Source organism: Physeter macrocephalus, chromosome 1, assembly GCF_002837175.3.
Source record: "Physeter macrocephalus isolate SW-GA chromosome 1, ASM283717v5, whole genome shotgun sequence".
NCBI classification, from domain to species: domain Eukaryota; kingdom Metazoa; phylum Chordata; class Mammalia; order Artiodactyla; family Physeteridae; genus Physeter; species Physeter macrocephalus.
The window spans coordinates 49,786,078-49,791,907 of NC_041214.2; positions in this window are offsets into that span (position 1 = coordinate 49,786,078).

The following is a 5,830-nucleotide window of genomic DNA, read 5'->3' on the forward strand; positions in this document are numbered from 1 at the left end:
AGAGCCAGGATGAGTCTTTACGTGTGCACGTGTTCTGGCCAGAGATGCCTTAGTTTGGGCTGTCCCAGACATACCTGGAGATAAGGATTTTGGCACAAGGACTTTATTTGGAGGTGAAGGCAAGGTTGTAGGGAAGTGAGAAGTGGAAAAGAAGGTGACTAATTATGGCTGTTATCTAGCTGCCCGTGACTGTGGAGCCCCCACTAGAGGATCCCCCCACTGTGGCCAATAGGAATCGGCCCACCAGGGAGCCTGTGTGCCAGTGCAGAGAGGTGGCTGGGTTCTGGCTGAGTCTGCTCCTGGGGATGCTAAGCCTCACACTGCAGCCTGCCCCAAGGAGGCCAAGTGGTCTCCAGCAGCAGGAGAAGTCCCCAGGCAGAGAGGTGATGGCATTTGGAAAGGAGAGGAGGCCAGGGTGAAGGACGCTGGCTTGGACGCTCCTTGGACTGAGAGAGAGCCTCCAGCTGTCCTTATCATAAGACCTCGGATAACTGAGCCGCCATGCGGACTTCAGAAGGTCAAGGGTACATGTGATCGTCCTTTCACCCCTGCCTCGCTCCTGTGGTGGATCCTGAAGACTGAGTCATTCATTCTATGTGCCACCCCCTCCTTCCATGCCTTTTGTCTCTGGGAAACCTGAAATCTACATTTCCTAGACACACGTGCAGCTAGGGTTCGGCAGGTGGCCTCAGCTCTCTCTGGACAGATGCCTTCACGAGATCTAAAATGTGGAAGTGAGCAACATAGGGTGGTGGAGGGATGGGGCTCCTGGCTGGCAGGGAACAGAGGAGTCTGGTTCTTCCACAGCAGCAGCCCAGTGTCTGGGCCTGAGCATCACAAATAGTGGGGTTTCCATGGCAACAGTCTCCGGTGGAGTCAGGTGATTGTCTAGGCTGTGTTGTCCCTGACTATGGGGCCTCCACTCTTGGTTCCCTGGTAGTCCTGACATCTCAGTCTTAACAAGCAGGAATAAGCCTCCCTCTGCTCTAAACACAAAGAGTGGATTCTGTCATCTGTAACTAATCATTGTGACCGATACAAAGTCAGATTCTGAAATCACCTCATTGTTTTTCCTGTGCAGAAGAAATACAGAAAACTTAGGAAAAACAAGTAAAAAACGTCTGTAATCCCACCATCTGGAGGTAGTCACTGTAATATTTTTGCATGTTTTCTATTTTTTTCCTATAGTCAAAATGACAGAGTTTGTATTATTCTCTGCCAGCTTTGCTCACTTAATGTGAATTATAAATGTGTCCCAGTAGCTTTGTCCATGTGGCCTTCAGCTCCCTAGACCAAATCAGGTTCTATTCACTTTTTTAAACCACCGTATTGATGTACAATTGATATAGAAAAAGCTGTACGTATTTAATGCGTACAACCCGATGACTTTGGAGATAAGTATACATCTGTGAAGTCGTCCCCATTCTATGGCATAAATACATACATCATGTCCAAGTTTCCTCCATGCTCTCTATTTATTATGGTGATAAGAACACTTAATGGGAGATCTACCCTCTTAGCCAAGCTCTAAGTATATAACATGGTTTTATGAACCTCAGGCACCCTGCCATGCGGATCTCTAGAACTTACTTATCTCGGGTACCTGACACTTTGTACCGTTTGACCATCACCTTCCTTTTTCTCTCCTCCCTAGCCTCCGGCAACCACCCTTCTACTCTTGTCTAAGGGTTTGGCCGTCTTAGATTCCTCATATAAGTGGTACTATGTAGTATTTGTCCTCTGTGTCTGGCTTATTTCACTTAGCATGATGTCCCCCAGGTTCATCCATGTTGTTGCAAATGGCAGGATTTCCTTTTTTTAAAAAGGCTGACTAATATCCCATTTTGTGTATATACCACATTTTTTTTAACCATTCATCAGGCAATGCACATTTAGGTTGCTTCCATGTTTTGGCTATTGTGAACAATGCTGCAATGAACAGGGGGTGCAGATACCTCTTTGAGATCCTGATTTCAATTCCTTTGTGTATGTAAGTGGGATCATCTGGTAGCTCTATTTCTAATTTTTTGTCTGCCTTTGGTGTCAGGGTAATGCTGGCTTCATAAAATGTGTTTGGAAGTGTTCTTTCATTTGTGGAAGAGTTTAAGAAGGATTGGTATTAATTCTTCTTTAAATATTTGCTAGAACTGCCTGTGAAGACCTGGCCCTGAGTTTTTCTTTGTTGAGAGGTGTTTGGTTACTGATTCAATCTCCTTATTTATTATTGGTCTGTTCAAGCTTTCAGTTTCTTCTTGGTTCCATCTTGGTAGATTATATGTTTCTAAGGATTTATCCATTCTTTCTCAGTTGTCCAATTTATTGGTATATAATTGTTCACAATAGTTTCTAATATTTTAAAAACATTTCTTTGGCATCTGTTATGATGTCTTCTCTATCATTTATGATTTTATTTATTTGAGTCTTCTTTCTTTTTTATTTCTCAATCTTGCTAAGGGTTTGTCAGTTTTATCTTTTCAAAAAACACGTCTTAGTTTCATCTATTTTTTCTACTGTTTTTCTATTTTCTGACTTTATTTATTTATGCTTTGATCTTTATTTTTTTATTTTATTTATTTTTTTTTTGTGGTATGCGGGCCTCCCTCTGCTGTGGCCTCTCCCGTTGCAGAGCACAGGCTCCGGACGCGCAGGCCCAGCGGCCATGGCCCACGGGCCCAGCTGCTCCGCAGCATGTGGGATCTTCCCAGACCGGGGCGCGAACCCGGTTCCCCTGCATCGGCAGGTGGACGCGCAACCACTGTGCCACCAGGGAAGCCTATGCTTTGATCTTTAGTTTTTTCTTTCCTTCTGCTAACTTGGGTCTTAGTCTGTTCTTTTTCTAGTTCCTTGAGGTATAAATTTAGGTTATTTGAGATTTTTCTTTTGTGATGTAGGTATTTATTGATATCTCTTATCTAAGATCCCACATGCCTAGTGGCCAAAAAACCAAAACACAAAATAGAAGCAATATTGTAACAAATTCAATAAAAGACTTAAAAAGCCCCACAAACTTCTAACTCCTTGCTCTGGTTTTCCATTTTTCTCCTAAGTTCTTTGATTATCTTTACAATCATTACCTTGAACACTTTCTTGAGTAGATGGGCTATTTCCACTTCATTTAGATCTTCTGGGTTATCTTGTTCCATCATTTGTATAGTGTTTCTCGGTCATCTCATTTTTCTTAACTTGCTGTTTTTATTGCTATGTATCTGGTAGGTTAGTTTCATTTCCTGACCTTGGAGAAGTGGCCTTTTGTAGGAAATGTCCTATGTGTCCCAGCTGCCCACTCTCCCCTGGTCACTAGAACTATATGCTCTAGGTGTACCCCCTATGTGGGCTGCCTGGGCTCTTCTGTTGTGGTGGGCTGACTACTGTGGGTGGTCTGGTAGGCTTGGCTGCCCCCGGTCTGGTTGTTTGCCAGGCTCTGCCTTGCTTGGAGGCTGTCAGTGCTGCTTGATGGGAGAGGATAATGAGGCAGCTGGCTGGACAACCTTGGGTGACATCGAGACTAGCACTGGCTCACTTGTGGGTGGAGATGGGGTCCAGGAGATACCAGGGCTGATGCACAAGCACTGGTGTGTAAAGCCAAGTCCTGGGGCTATCCTGTCCCACTTGCTGGCAGAGCCAGGTCCTGGGTTCTGCTTGCAGGGACCAGGAGAACCAGAGCTTGTGTCAGACCACTGTTCTGGACACAGCTGGCTGCAGGGTCTGGGGTGTCCTGAATCTTGTGTTGGTATTGTGACATGCAGGGTCAGGTCCCAGCCGAATCCATAGATGGTCCTTGCCTGCTTGTGTTTGGGCTGGGTCTGTAGGCTGCTGGGCTGTGGTAGTCCTAGGACTGCCCTCCGTCCACTGGTAGGTGGGGCTGGTTGTGAAGCTCGAGCAGGCTCAGTGGTGGTTGGCACCAGGGCCCAGCCAGTCTTAGGACTTTTTCTGGCCTTCTAGAAAGTGGGCTGCTTCCATAGGTTTTTAGACAGAGTTATATCTGGGACTTGTGTCTGACTCTTTTTTTTGTGAGGCTGGTCCCAAGGCTAGAGCAGGTTTACTGTTGTGTAGAGCCAATCTCCCACCAGTCCCTGGGTGGTGACCACCTGCTGATGGGTGAGGCTGGTCCCGAGGCTAAAGAAGTCTCACTTGTGGGAGGGACCAGGGATTCTGGTGCTGGTGCCTGCCCACTGGTGGGTGGAGTTGGGAACCAGTGTCTCTGGCTGGAGGGTCCTGGGGACCCTGGATCTAGTTCCTGTGCACTGGTGTGTGTGGAGCCTGGTCCTGGGGCTTCTGGTGGTTGGGGGCCAAGTCCAGGAGCAGCTGTGGGCTTGAGAGGGTCTTAAAGTAGCCTGAATGCTGGTGGATGGGGCTGTGTCCCTGCTCAGTTAGTTGCTTGGCCTGCAACATTCTAGTAGTTGGACTAAGGGTATCGTTGGGTAGATTTCTAAGGGTGGCCCCTCGCACAACCCTAAACCCACCATGCAATTTCCACCAAGCCAGCAACATCTACTCTAGGCAACAACAAGGCCACACCTATTCCAGGAGGAACTCAGCCCCTAGTAATTAGGCCCAGGGAACCTGCAGTTCTGGAAGTTGTTACCTGAAACCTTCACACTATGCAGTGGTCTCAGGTGTGCCATGCCTGATATCTCTATACGGGTCTGAGGGAGTAACATCTCCAATAAAAAACTTGTTAAAGATGCTATTTCATGGGACCCACAGGAGGATCATAACTTAGAGTGGGGCCCTGATTCCCCCCCAAATTTGTGCACACTTTAAAGCTTAAGAAATGTTTGTTCCATGGTTCCCAAGCAGTTTCCCATTAGTATTACATAATACATATTTAGATATAACATCACCTGTGTCCTCCCCACAGAGTCTGTCTTTTGATCTGGGTGGGAGTATCTGTGTTGTTTTAACTCCAGGTGATTCTAGATTTAAGCCAGCTTTAAGCACGAGGACTGCTGGGTAATCAGTGAGAGTTGCTTCTGGTCTTTGGCCCCTTTGCCTTTGGGGAGGCATCGGTGTCTGCTCTACATGGGACTGGAAGGGGCAGAGCAGTGTAGCCCACTTACTCTATGCTGTATCAGAAGTTTTGAACATCTGTGTGAGGGGAGATCATGTGTAGACAGGAAAGAAAAAGCTCACAGCTTGTTCTCCATGCAGGAGCTCATTGTTCCTGAATCTCTCTTTTTCAAAAGGTTGGCATTTGTATCATTTTTTAAGATTCCACATGTAAGCGATATCATGATATTTGTCTTTCTCTGTCTGACTTCCTTCACTCAATGTGACAATCTCTAGGTCCATCCATGTTGCTGCAAATGGCATTATTTCATTCTTTTTTATGGCTGAGGAATATTCCATTGTATATGTGTACTACATCATCTTTATCCATTCCTCTGTTGATGGACACTTAGGTTGCTTCTATGTCCTGGCTATGATAAGTAGTGCTGCAATGAACATTGGGGTGCATGTATCTTTCTGAATTACAGTTTTCTATGGATACATGGCCAGGATTGGGATTGCTGGATCATATGGTAGCTGTATTTTAAATTTTTTTAAGGAATATTCATACTGTTCTCCATAGTGGCTGTACCACTTATGTTCCCACAAACAGTATAGGAGGGTTCCCTTTTCTCCATACCCTCTCCAACATTTATTGTTTGTAGAATTTTTGATGATGACCATTCTGGCTGGTGTCAAGAGTTATAGATGTAGAAAATAAACTTATGATTACCAGGGGGTAAGGGGGGAGAGATAAAATTAGGAGATTGGGATTGACATATACACACTACTATATATAAAATAGATAACTAATAAGGACCTACTGTATAGCACAGGGAAC